General features: G+C 43.6%; 1 protein-coding gene across 1 annotated transcript in view; it reads right to left on the bottom strand.

Annotated features, from left to right (window-relative positions):
- The window catches only part of FAM107B (family with sequence similarity 107 member B), a 78,018-nt gene extending 64,008 nt beyond the window's left edge, over nucleotides 1-14,010 (bottom strand). Inside the window, exon 1 of the mRNA XM_019543675.1 lies at nucleotides 13,920-14,010. The gene's annotated coding sequence lies outside the window, so the exon portion shown is untranslated. The remainder of the gene's footprint in view (nucleotides 1-13,919) is intronic.
- Nucleotides 14,011-14,016: the final 6 nt, after the last annotated feature.

The following is a 14,016-nucleotide window of genomic DNA, read 5'->3' as shown; positions in this document are numbered from 1 at the left end:
AATGGTTGCGACCACCGGGCTTTGACTAGCCGCTTTCCGGTGGCTCTGATCTACTGGCGGAAGGCATGCCCTTTCCGGGCCGGTTTGTCATCGAGGTAGTTCTCTCCTCCCGCGTCGCCAAACCCAGTCTCACCTGCCACGTCTTGGTGTTCCTCAGTAGGCAGGGTCGGTTAACGGGCCCCTCGGTGGCCCGGGCTGTGCCTGACGGTTGCTCACGGGGCTCCACCACCCCTACGTCCCAGCCCCACGCCGCCTTCGGTGGACAGCCGAACCGTTATCAGCGGTCTTCCCTGCAGGTCATGTTCAGAGCTCCACATCCCGGAACTGATAGCTAGAGGCTCAGCTTGCCCCTACAGCCCTTCGCTACTCAGTCCCTTCCTACCGGGTACCTTCCCCACTATGAGACCCTACTGAGGCTTCCCTGCGGCCCTGCCACAGGGACGTTTATCCCTATCACCTCTGCCCCATTGCTCAGGGTAGCCAAAACAAAACAAATACACCTAAACTAGCCCATGACCTATTCCCCATCCCTGGACCATTAAGGGGAGGGATGGCTCTCCTCTCTATTCGTTGCTCCCCTGACTAGCTTCAGTCCATCACTTAACACCCCGGGCCCCGGCAGCAATCCCCACCCCGACTGCAAACCCCTTCAGGGCTGTCCCCAGGTCTTCTCCCCTTGGCGTGTTGTCCTCCGTGCCCCGTCGTCCCGGCACTCCCACCTGGGTCCTGCTGCACTCTCAGGTGCCACTTCCACTCTCCCTCCACTTGGCCAGCCAGTCGCTCCTTCGTTGTTCAGCAGGGGTCTTTGACAGGGTGCTCCTCTCTCCCCATCCAGAGTCACCTCTTGCCTGTCAGGCTCCCCGGGGTCTACTCTTGGAGCCCACTCTGCCACCAGCGCCAGCTGCAGCTCCGTCTCCTGGCTATCCACCTCCTCCGTAGCTGTGACCACCATTTTTATTTTTGCCAGCCAGCGTCTGACGCTGAAGTCACCGGCCGGCTGTAATTGTACAAAGAGGTGGCTAATGAACTGCGCGGGTTCCTCTTTCCACCCTACGTGCGTCTTGTCTCGAGCTGCTGGTGAATGCCCCGTGTTACTTCACCTCCCAGGACAATGGTGAAACGGACATCAAAATGAAATGATGGTGTTTCACGCAGCCCTACTAAGCACCCTACACCCTAACTGACACTAGTGGGAAGAGAGGACATCCTGCACCATATAAGTAGATGCAGGCACCAAATGGAAAGGCGATAGTCCACCTGCCAACTAAATTTTCCATCACTTGGACAGCCATGATAATAATCTTCATTAGCAGGCAAATCAACACAAACATTCTGGTCAATGCAGGAGCTGAATATTAGCCAAAAAGCAAACCACGAGGATAGAAGACTTGCTCTATGCCCCACACGGGCCAGCCAGTACTTCCGTTATGCAATTTGCATGGCTGGCCTGGAAAAGTAACACACCTCTATCTGATACCGATCAACCAGACTGTACTTGTTCATAGTTCCAGCTCATCAAGGAAATGCAAAATGTGCAAAAAGATGACAAAGAGCAATTTTTCAAAAGTTCCACTTAGTTTTTATTCAGCCTCTGTGCATTTGTACTGTTAGCACCATGATCATCCCCTTCTCAGGTCGAGAGGAGACTATAAGCGACTCAAATGTCATGACTGAATAGGAGTAATGCACTCCACATATTTTCTGTATTTATTTGTCTTGCATCATAAAGCTGTTTTCTTGACCACAAGGTGACCACATGGTTTTGGTGGAGTATTTTAAGCATTTCACCTTGAAACATGAGGGAAAAAAAAAAAAAAAAAAAATCGAAACATGCCACTACAATAGTGGTTGTGATTTAAACTCTACTACCATCCTCCCCACTTCGAATAATGCTATGTCAGTTAACTTATAACTTTCATTATTCTACAATCTAAACAACATCACAACTATGAAGTATATTCTACTTTTTATTTTTATGTGAATAAATCCAAACGAGCCTTATATTGGGCAAAGCACCAACATCAAACTCTGTTTGTGGCAAAGAAAGTAGCTGGAATGCAGCCGGTTTCACACAAGGATCCACACGGCCCACATTACTTTTCACCCCTTGCTTGTTCTGTTCATGCCTGGAGTAAGATCAGAAAGCAGAGGGGTCTGAGCACCAGGACGCTGCTTGGCTTGGCTTGTGAGGATGCTCACTGCATGTGAGGATGCATGTGTCTGCATCTTGCTATGCATTGCTTGGCCTATCACAGACAACATGTGGAAGCAAGAATGGGGCTGGGCATATGGAAGGCAACTTAGCAATACAAGTAGCAGCTGCAAGGCAAATAGCCATTTATTTTTATGGGTGTTGTGCTCAAGCGCACACTTGGCCAGCTTTCAGTCTGGGGCCTTGAACTTCTGAAACGCAGGTGACAGTTTCAACATTACTGTCCCTGTATGAAAAGAATGAGATTCTGAAAAAGTAATGCTTGGGGAGCATTAAGAAAAGAAAAATCTCCATATCAGGGTGCAGACTGGCTCACTTTAGCATTGCCGGCATAAAAATCCCATACCAAAAACTATTTGCATTACTCTTTACTCTCCCTGTACATTAATACTGGGTTCCAGATACCACACTCATCCTGCAACCCTCACGACCACAGTGAAAACTTAAGCTGAGCTCAAGAAAGCACCTTACAAAAAATTCTTTCCCCACTCCCAACCCCTGCTGCCTCCACTGAAAGCTTTGAGGTACTCCACCACAAATCTAGATTAGTTTTAAATGTCTTCAGATAAGTGTTTCCAGGCTCCAACTTTCTGCTAGCAACTTCTTTTTAGACATTCTTAAAAGAAACTATTGCTTTTATTGCACGACCTTCTGTTCCTCTAGCGCTTATGATGCAGCACGCATGTATTAGTGATTTACTTCAGATTTTCCATGAGTCAAGCTTTGGCCAGTGTCCATTCAGCTGAACTCCAAGCATCAGAGAGAGTACAACAGAGTATGGTGTAGCCAGGCCAGAGGAATCCAAATTATGTTGTTATAAATGCTACTTAAAGAGCATCTAGTGGATGGGAAATCTATCAATTCAGAAAAGTTAGAAGGGAGATTTTCACCTGATTACTACTTTTAAAGACAACTGCAGAGAAACTTTTATAGTGAAAAAGCTGGATTTTTTTTAAACATACCACTAAAAACTCCCTATCCATTCATTTCAGTATCTTACTTGAACTGGAAAGGCCCAAGCACACCAATGTAACACACCTTCCTCGCCAAAAGAAAAGAAAACAAATCTTAAACCCTATGTTCGGACCACAAAACCACAGTAAATTTTGAAGCATCAAAAACTCTAAAACATATAATTAAGACAGAGAATAAAAATGCATTAGACCAGTCGGACTGGCTTGGAACTGCACATAACCTAAATAGAGCGCTGAAATCTCAGAATGAAATTTCTGGCCTCATTTAAATGAATGTGAATATTCCCGCTGATTTCAATAGGGCTGCGATTTCACCTTGGTTTATATAACCTGGCACATAACATGTAAAATTATATACCAAAGTCTGTACACTTCTAGCTAGTTGCAACCCACTTCTTGCTTTAAGTCCCAGTACAAGTAGTTCCTTCTTTGTCTAGAACAAAAAAGAACAAAAAATATAGTTACAAAAGGTTGTGCTAAAAAAAACAAAACCAAGCAGCAATTTAGCAGTAACTCAAATTTCAGCTCTGATCTCACAAGGTAAGCAGTCCCAAGCCTAATCAGCCTAAATGAGACACCTTCATAAACGTCTGACATGGTCCTACCAGTGCAGGTTTCTCTCAGAGTCGATGCTCAATCAATGTTGGGCAGTGCAGTGCTATAGGAGAGATCATGCTCTGGATGAGACAGAAAACCAAGTAGCCCACTTGTGAAAAGTGCCTTGGATCTTTAAAGAGTACAAGGGCAAGGCTTGCTTCTCCCCTTGGTCTAGGCAGAATATAAAAACGTCCCATGTTCAGAACAACACTACCCGAAACAAGGAGAATTTTGATTTAATTATTTTCCGCTCTCTACTCTGAGCTGCTGTGTGATGTCAATGAAAATCTGCCACATCTCACCCCTCAGTCAGCTGCATTTCAGCTTAGCAGATTGCTCCAGGATTGGCAAAGGTTATTTGGGAGAAAAAAAAATCTGGGGGATTTTCTTCCCTTTATTTATCCTGCTGCTAACTACTGTTAGTTTTGAGTCACTGCAGAATTAACCCAAATGTTCCTACTTTGTATCTGCAAAACCTGGAGCAGCACTCCAGACCCCTCGTTTCTGACTTCCCCTTTTGCGGATGCACCTCGGCATTAAATTGTGTAGAAAGTTCCAAGTAACAAACACAGGATTGGCAAAGAGAGGAATTGCTAAACTGGATGAGATTGGGTCTGTCCAGTTCCTGTTTCCTGCAGTGATCAGTACTCATTGTTTTTGAGGAAGATGCAAGAAACTCAGCACTATTGCAAAATTGTCAAGACTTCCTATTGAGGAAGATTCCCAACTGTCACATGTTCCTGGTCATTCACGCCCTGAAACATAAGTCATAATATATCATCTCATTCTGTTCCCCAATTCTAGATTAAGTAGATTCTTTTCCATAGGTTTTTAGGGTCAGAAGGGACCTCGGTAAATCATCAAGTCTGACCCCCTGCACCAGGCAGGAAAGAGCGCTGGGGTCAGATGACCAATTCTTGTTTGAATCCCACTTGGCACAAAGTCCTGAGTTCAAATTCTTGATCCCATGACTTAGGTATAGCCCTGAACAAGTCACTCCAACTCTTTGTTTCTCTCTGTTTTGAATGTGGGCTGGGAAGATTCATTTGCATTCTGGATATTTGATATGCAAAAGTTCTTAACGGACTTGCGAATTCTTAATGAATATGCAAAAGTGCATAATGAACTAGCACTCTGGTCTACATTAATTTTTGTTAATAAGGTTATTGGATATTGAAACGGGATTTTTTTTCCCTTTCAGGACATCATCATTTCTTTCATTTCTGAGCCTCTAGTTTGAACAAACCGTATTGCTCTAAAGCGGGTTTGTGGATTACCGGGGGAGGAGGAGGGGGTCACAAAATTTACACCTTGATTACAGAGAACTTTAAGTATTAAGAAGTTTCTGAGCAGTTGATTTTCCATCACGAAACTTCCTCGCCCCCTTTTTCTGGCCACCAGAACACCCACTGGCGAGGGAAGCAGGAATTCTTTCTTTCATTCCTTTTACAGCGATGACTAATCTTCTGTCCACGATGGGATTCTCACAAGCCATGCGTAATCTGGTGCCTGACTTAGTGACACACAATCTTTCCAAACACAATCTTTGCCCGACTTAGTGACACTGTTTTTAAATGGTTTAAAAACGTATAATTCTGGGTAGTTATTAGTCATTTAAAAAAAAGTTGTCCATTTTCTACTTAAAAAAATAAAAAGTTCAGATTTAAAAAAATATATATACACAACAGTCATCACCGAGACAAGAACTTCAAAGGAGTTTCTAAAGGAAGTAATAGCAGTTGCTGGGTACCGAGCTCTAATGAAAATATGGTCCAGGATTTTTAAATGTAATATGGTCCAGGGTTTTTAAATGTAAGCAAAATATGTAAGTATGCAAGCAAAATGTCTAATTAAGTCTGTTTACAAGTGATGGGGATGAGGTGGAAGTGATCTACTGGAGAAAGTATTTGGTTACACATAGAACAATATACCAGTTTAACTATGCCAGCACGGCTAAGACTTACCTTGGCCAGTACGGATGCAGGATATCAGAATAATACTGCTTATGTCTGCAAAGTCTAAGAGATGGGAATTAAGCTACACTGAGAGGAGGTACCTTTACATCAGTGGAACTGCACTCTTTCTATGGGCTGTACTGCTAAAACGACTTTGGTAATAAATCACATCCTTACTTGAAGTAGCTAGATCGATAGGAATTGTACAAGCCCGGGATGTGGGAAACCTGGTTCAATTCCTGGCTCTGCCACTCCTTGTTATGTGACCTTGAGCCAGTCACCTTACACTTCCCATGTCTCAAATTCTTGTGCACTGTTGTGCCTATTTACACCGAAGGCTCTTCCAAGTAATGATTTTTTTTTCCACTAGGTTTCCGAACAATGCTCAACTAAGAAGGGCTCTAAGGCCTCTGGGCACAACCATAAAGCAAATTATTAATATTAATAGCTGACTCAATTTTTTAAGTCAGGGATTGTTAGCTTAGTCTACCTTTCCCAAAAAAAGAGAAATGTCTTTGGCTATGAATCATGGCATACAGCTCTGGTAGGTAAGCAAAGTTCAGTGACTGCTCAGACATTCCTGGGTTTAGTGGACAAATTTTTGAGACATCACTCTCTGGACTACCATTTGGTCATGACATCAGAGTGTCCAAATAGGTCCAGGACATGTCCACACAAGCACCCTTCTGTTCCAGCAAAAATCTCATTTTATTTTGCATAAGCATATACTGCAAAATCGTTTGGTGTGAAGAGTTCAGACACAGGTCTGAATGCCTCCCCAGTTGGCAGGAGTTTGGGCAGGCTGATCACTGGTGTGTAATTGGTTGTGCAATATCTGCTTGAACAAGTCCTCTATGGAAAAATCCTGTGTGTGGATACTGACCAATTACATTTTTCAAAATAAAACTGCAGAGTCTAAACCAGATGAGACTGGGTACCAAAACAGCTTATCAAGGCATTATGTGGAATCTGAGCATATTACAGACTTGGCAAATTACTAGACTACCGAATTGCATTAAGAGCCATTACACAACTCCAGCAGCTCACCAAGCCCCCCCACATTTGTACAGGGATTATCTCCATTCTGTACATGCATTCATTTAGTCAGAATGAGGGACTGCTCATGTAGTCTGGCGCGTTTGACAGAGAGAAAAAAAAAACCCACATTCCTTACCTACATACTTCTCAGTTGAGCAGTTCTCACAATGGAATGAGCTATTGGCATCCCATTAACCTTGTTACTATGGTGCTGAATACTCTAAGATTTGGAAGAGTTTTATGAATGATAGCAAGGTATGCAAACAGCAGTTCATACATGTATATATATAGCATGAAACCTCAGGGGACACTTTCAGCAGCTTCCCAATGTAGAGCTATCCAGCTGAACATCTTGCATTTTTTATGCAGCTTTACTTTTAGTTGATGCTGCTCTAGATATATGTCTGTAGATCTTTTTGATTCCTATGTGTAAGGAAAAATTCCCCTACGTGTACAACTTAAAGTTTACAATCTTTGGAAAGTGCCATTTCCTCAGTCCCAGCAATCTTTAATTTTTTTTTAATATTTGAAAATGATAAATTAAGTAAGAGTTGTAGCAGAAATGCATCTTGAAAGAATATATTAACAACTGGAGAACTAGTAAAGCTAGGACCTCCCAAGCATCAAAGAAAGCAACTGCTTAAAATTTTTGTTAACATTTGGAGTGATTCAGTTTTGTTTGTGCATTTCTATTACCTTCCTCTCCCCCAGCCCCAATAACATAAAGGCCCAAAGAAAAAATTTTTGTTAAATACTTTGTCGTTCCCACCTTTTCTTTGAAGGCCTTAACAACAAATCCTTCAAGCATAAACATACAAGTAGCTGCAAAGATACCAGTCACTCCACTGAACCGGGGACAGTTCATCTAAGTTAAGTTATTTGCACATGAGTTTGCAGGGTTAGACCCCAAGAACTTCTCCAAAAAGCGATGCTGAAGGTCTTCTTCAGTGCAAGGGACATTTTTAAAAATGTATTTCTAAAAGCAAACCAGTTTTTAAGAGGCCCTGGAAAATTTCTTTCAGGCCTTCCATATGTTATAAAGGACGGTACCAAAGGGGCCCCCAATTCAATTTTCCTCCTCACTTGTGTTCTTTTCAAAACTCAAGGAAGACTCCAAACACAAAAATGGCAATGACATTTGCCTGCTGTTTTGTTGGGGGAAGGAGATTTAATGAAGAGTTTTGTTTGGTCTTAAACTGGAAAATGTACCTTGTCCAGTATAGCTCATATTCAAGGACAAATTGCCTGGGAAAGGTGCTACATAATGGAATATTATCATAATCCAACCTGACTGTTTCAAAAGTTCAGCCAGGCTACAAGTGAATGTGGCTCTCCAGCCTCACATGTCTCATCACTTAAAGATTTGGACCCAAACTCTGTATCAGAGAGAGTACAAACTTAAGTAAAGCACAGACAAAGCAGCCAAATAAGGGGCATCTGCAACAAAGCTGTGGGATGCATCATCCATTTGTCTGCAAATAAATACAGGGAGACCAAGGGAAGAACTATTTTTTTCCTATCTAAAACAGTAGATCAATGTACCAAGGATGATTCACTTATTTTATATTCAGCAACCTGTCCTGCCAGTATACACTAAAATTTACCAGACTAAATTCCTTGCTTCTAGCCAGACCTACCAAACAATAAGACTTGTTCCCCCCGCCCCCAGCACTGTATTAAATGTGCAAAGTAAACTACAGAAATTGCAAATGGATGTGAAGTGCTCTACTGGGCAAAGGGTCCAACACAGCTTGGGTTTTCAGATGTGCTGCCTGCCTGTTTAGAAATCTCTGATGGTTGTTTACAAGTATTCTACATTGATGCTGGCCTAAATCTGAGCAGTATTTATGTAGAAAAGAACATGCCTGACCCACTTCTCATCACGTCCTCTTGAATACCCAGGGCTGTTAATTCTATTTCATTATTTTCAGTAGAACAAAAGATGGCATATATACACAAGGTCACATGAATGCCCATTCACTGTACCCGCCAGGCACTGAAAGAATCATTCCATTATATCCCCTAATAAAAACCCCAATACCCTCCCTTTTGCCAAAGAAAAAAAAATCTTCACTGGATGCCATTGGTATAAGTTACCTTTGACTGGCTCCGATTCCTTGAGAAGATGCAACTGGGCTCTGAGTTAGCTGGCACCAGCTAGGACAAGCTAGATCCTTTCTACAGAGAGAGGGGGAACAAATAAGCTAAGTTACTTTCTGGGAAAGGAAACCCACAGGAATGCTAGCCCATTTCACAGATCGTATATCTAGCACTGAGGTGCACTTTGATTGCAGAGCCAAAGGAAGTGAAATCGGCCACAATTAGACATGAGGTTATTCCCTGGGAAGGATCCTGCAGATTTCAGTGTCCTAACTTACTGCAAAGCTGAAATTCCTTTGAATGTGGAGGACCAAAGTGATGCTATAAAGCCATGGGTGAAGTCATCCAATACTTCCAGTGGAAAGAACCACTCCAAAGCCCCTTCTTGCTACTTCCACGCAGCTTGTCACAATGGGCCGATATGGTGGAAAACTGGGATATGCTAGCAGAGGGAATACAAAACCTATAATCCCCCTTGTGAGTAGAGGTGCTGCCCTTACATTAGGATATAGAGGCACTTTCACTTTCAAAAATGTCACTCGATTCCTAACTGACTGCATTGCTTCACCTTTTCTTTAGAAAACATCATGCCCCTGTCCAAAAGGCAGTAAGGTCTACCAACATGAATCCAGACAGCCAAGGCATAATAACCCTGGGTTTCTCAAAGGAAGCAGGAAAGTGGCACAAAGGGCAGTGTTTGCAGTCTCTTCCATAGCTGGGAAATAACTGACATCTGAACTGGTTGATGATTTACTAGATGGTAAATCAAAGGAGGTGGAGTGCAAGACGAAGCAGGTGAGTTGCAGCAGGCCATTAGAAACACCAGCTTGCCAGGGGAGGGCAGGGAGTGACAGCCTCTTTGTTCAAAATACTGGGCTCAGCTGAGGGGAGACAACCCCCCCCCCCCCAAGTCCTTGCAAAGTATTTATTGATACCCACAATCTGGAAACCTGAAATTAAAAAAAAAAAAAATCTGCTGCTTTACCAACATCTTTTCTCTGCATAGACATTTCATGGCAGAGTTGCATACAGAGGTGGCTTGCCAGTTTGAAACATGTTGTGCAATAAACAGCAAGGATTAAACGTATTTTGCAAAACTACCCAAGTCCCAACTTCAATGTTGTGTGAGAGAGAATTGTTTCAGACCTCCTTACTCCTAAAATCACTAATGTTAAAAGTACCACCTGGGCTCTCTACAAGAGATCTGAAGATGACCATTACAGAACTAAGCCATCTCCTTTCTTCTCCTCTCAGACATAACAGGACTTCCTGCTCTCAAGTTTAAGTCATTTTCAAAGATTTCTCCCTACAGAAAAGTTCTGGGCTCAGTTCTGTACTACCATACAGCTCACAGCTGGGACAAAACACAGATGAATAAAAACTGTTTTGTTTTTGCATCTACATTAGTGAGCAGGTAGGGGACTAGGCAACTGCATGACCTGTTTCTTGCCATTTTTTTTTAACGGAATGATAAATCTGTTGGGAATTAGAGTCTGCCCTCAAAGCAATATAGGAAACATGTTGCAATGAATGGTTCCCAGGTGCATGTAACAGATGGAACAGAGCAATCACGTTCCCAATGCCTGGCCAAGAGACCTATTTGTACATGCCGCTGAGTAGAAAGCAAAGTGCTTCCCAGGACATTCCTCCTCTCCTAAATGAGTTGTGCCTCAAAAAAACTTCCTGGGAAACACCTGCCAATTCAGCAACTCCTTAGCCTTGTGGCCCCTCTAATGAAATGTCACGTGAAGTACAAATTCACATGGACCACTATATGTACCACAATGACTGGCACCACATCCAACAAGGCAAACTGGTTTCCATGCCCTTCTACTCAGTCAGACTGAGCCATGTCACTTTGCTTCATTTCTCACAATTTGTGGAAAGAGAAAGGCTGATTAGAAGGTTACAGCACTGGCCAAGCACTTGAGAGACCAGGGCACAAGTCCCTTCTTTGCTACCTGGAACAAGTCAGTAAATTTTTAGTGCTTTAGCCTTCTCATCTGTAAAATGCAGAGAAGGGAGAAAATAACACCTCTTTACCTCACCAATATGTTGTATGGATGAATACATTAAAAAAAAATTCTGAGGTAGTCAGATATAAGGCTAGCGGAGGCCACAAATACCTAAGTGAGAGTTCACTCTCATTTGAACCATCTCTTCAATACAGAACTGCATCCTTCAGGAATACTCCATGATCCCAGCTTCAAACCATTCTGTTTTGCTGAGTTTGCCACTCATATTCTATCCTATTCCTTTCCCCTTAGTTGCATTTCTACCTCTCCCTTTTCTGTAGCTAGTGCACAAAAAGGCTCACTTTTGCCCCAACTCTTTCTTCCCTTGTACACTGTTCTGCTTCCTCTGCCCTTATGAAGAATGCTGTATCCAACCCTGTAAAACAACACTCCTCCTTGGCATCTCCTTGGCAAAGCACTGATACCTTACCTTCATACAATGGTATAGGAAAAAAAAAAAAAAAAGATTCATTGAACCTTTGGACCTGTTCACCCAGGCTGTCCCATGCTTGGCAGCTACATTAGACAACTTTCTAAAAGAAAACTCTGGCCCTCAGCAAAAGCACTCAGTACCGTGACTGCACAGATCAGCGTGTGACAAAATAAGTCATGCATTTCTCCTGGGGACAGCAAAGACATTCAGGGCCAGAACTTCTTCACTTACCAAGCTGTGAACCGTTACTGCAAGGTGCCTCGGTACAGTTACTCTGAAAAGCAGCAAGTGCTCAAGGTGAAGTGGAGTTCAGAGGAAGTTCTACTGCATTATGAAGACAGAAAAAGATGCCAAGACTGAGGAAATACAAAAAAAAAAAAAAAAAAAAGCATGATGGTAAATTAAGGGATGGGAGAAAGTAAGTGGAAAGAATAAAGAGAGTGGGACTGGAAGCTTCCAAGCCGTCTTTCCTCTCTGCCCTAGCACTTATTACGCATCACTGTAACAGTGTAATAAGTAATACTACTATTTTATCCTCAGCACTTGGGTAATATTACACTGAATTTCTTAGGTCCTGAAGAACAGAAGTCAGGCTCAGCATGCCAAAATCATCCCTGGCACAATTCCACTGACGTCAACAGACTAACACTCAGGATCAAGTTGACCCAAAGTTGCTTTGATGCAACAAAGGGAGGAAAAGAAGGGAGAGGAGCAATGTTTCTGAATATTTGTAATAATGACTAAGATGCATTTAGGTGAGCAAACAACTGTTTGTTGATACTGAGCCAGTTGCCGCTGACAGCAAGCAAGCAGTTATCGCTCTCAGGATGCATCACCCCTCCGCATGGTACCATGCAACGCATGGTTAAAAGGTGAAATGTTGCGACTGCCCACTTCATTTCAAAAAGTAACTTAGAGAAGGCGTTTATCTTTAAGAGCCTACAGGCTCACACAAAAACCACGAGCAACTACTCAAATGTACACAATATGTTTCCCTAATTCTGCCAAATTAATAACAGTAGTGAAAAATATCCTAGTCACTGCCATAGGACTTGATACATGTATTCACATATCAAAATGAGTAATAGCCTACTGCCAAAAGTGTCTCGATGAAAAATGTTTTCATCATGAACTGCACGCAACTCAATTAAACTCATTCCAGAATACATTTCTCATTACCACGTTTTAATTTTACCATGGAAAGTCTCAGCAAAACTGAAACTTGCATGTTCCCATCCCCTTCTAACTTTGCTACAGATGGACACGTGTGCTCAACTTCAGGCACAACACGCGCATCTTGTGCCACTTTGTAAGGAAAACGCTAACAGGGTCGTCAAGCCCGCACACCCCGTATCACGGACAGCTCTTGCACACCTCAAAATCGAGGCACCAAGCAATGAAAAAAGTAAGTTTTAATATTAAAGTTACATGCCCCTTTCTTCTAACCACCACCATCTCAAAGTACACATTTTAATAACAAAAGGGCATTTGTGCTATTACCATTATACTAGATTTCAATACAACCTGCTATGGAAAAAAAAAAAAATCGAATTAAACCCCCAAGTCCGTTACGGGAAATGCTGACAGAATCATAAGACAGAAACCAACAGACAGAAAGGATGCGTATTTATGGCTTACTACCAAGGGATTCCCCCTCCCGCCGTAAGTCTGTATGGCTGATAAGGGATACCCATCCCTCTTGCCCTGGTCCATCATAATTACAGTCATGAGCAGACATTCTTACAGATCACCTCTCAAGATGTTCATATTATATAATATTTTGCAGGAAATCATTCTTCGGTGGCAGGATTAAGTAACGAAGACCAACCCACCTACAGTATCCACATCTGTCAGTGAATCACAGAAAAAGAAAGAAAGCGGCATGCAGCTTCCTTTTAGTCTTTCAAGAATTAAACAGAAAAGGAAAGAGAGGCTGGAAGGAGAGTCAGGAAACAGAGGCAGAAGTTACTTCGGAGATCCTGCTGGCGCACAAAAATACTCCACGAGCTTTGCAACGTGTGGACGCCCCCCAAAAAGCAAGGAAAACCCTCCATTAAACAAAAAAAAAATCACCATCCTTCTCCAGATTTCAATGCCTCCCTGCCCAGGATCCCTGGCTGCAGAACTAGATTTAGCTCAGGATCCGCCCCAGGGATTCGTGAAGCATCCTGTCCTCCCAAAGGGGTGATCCGCTCTCCCTCCTTGTCTCGCGGCACTAACAGACACCCCCAAAAGCAGGGCGGACAAAGAGCCCCTGGGGGCTGTGGGGGTGGGGGGCAAAGGCCATTCCCCCTGCCCAGGGGCTGGGGAGGGAACTTTCCTCAGTGAGAGCCCCCGACCTGCCGCTGCTTCCCTGACTCACATGGGCACCCTGGCAGCACAAGGGAGAGGGTTTGGGCTTTTTTTTTTAAAGAAATCTATTTCTTCTCAAGTAAGTGCAGTCGCGGAGCGTGGAAGGTACCCCCCACCCTGGCCCTGAGCCCCTCTTCTTGTCCTGGGAGGGAGGGTCGGGCCCCCCACCCGCCCCGCAGAGCAGGAGCCTTTGTGTGCGAAGTAAGAGACAGCGAGAGGGAGACACACGGGCACGAAACCGACCTCGCCTCCGCGCGGCTCTGCCTCAGACACCCGGCGGCTCCCCGGCCCGGGCGCTGCTCTCGGACCCGCACCCGCGCGGTCGCCTCGGCCCGGCCCG

The sequence above is a fragment of the Crocodylus porosus genome, unplaced genomic scaffold (assembly GCF_001723895.1).
Source record: "Crocodylus porosus isolate Cpor-Errol unplaced genomic scaffold, CroPor_comp1, whole genome shotgun sequence".
Taxonomy (NCBI): Eukaryota; Metazoa; Chordata; order Crocodylia; family Crocodylidae; genus Crocodylus; species Crocodylus porosus.
The sequence above is the reverse complement of the archived record's forward strand: the minus strand, read 5'-3'. Positions and strand labels throughout refer to the sequence as shown.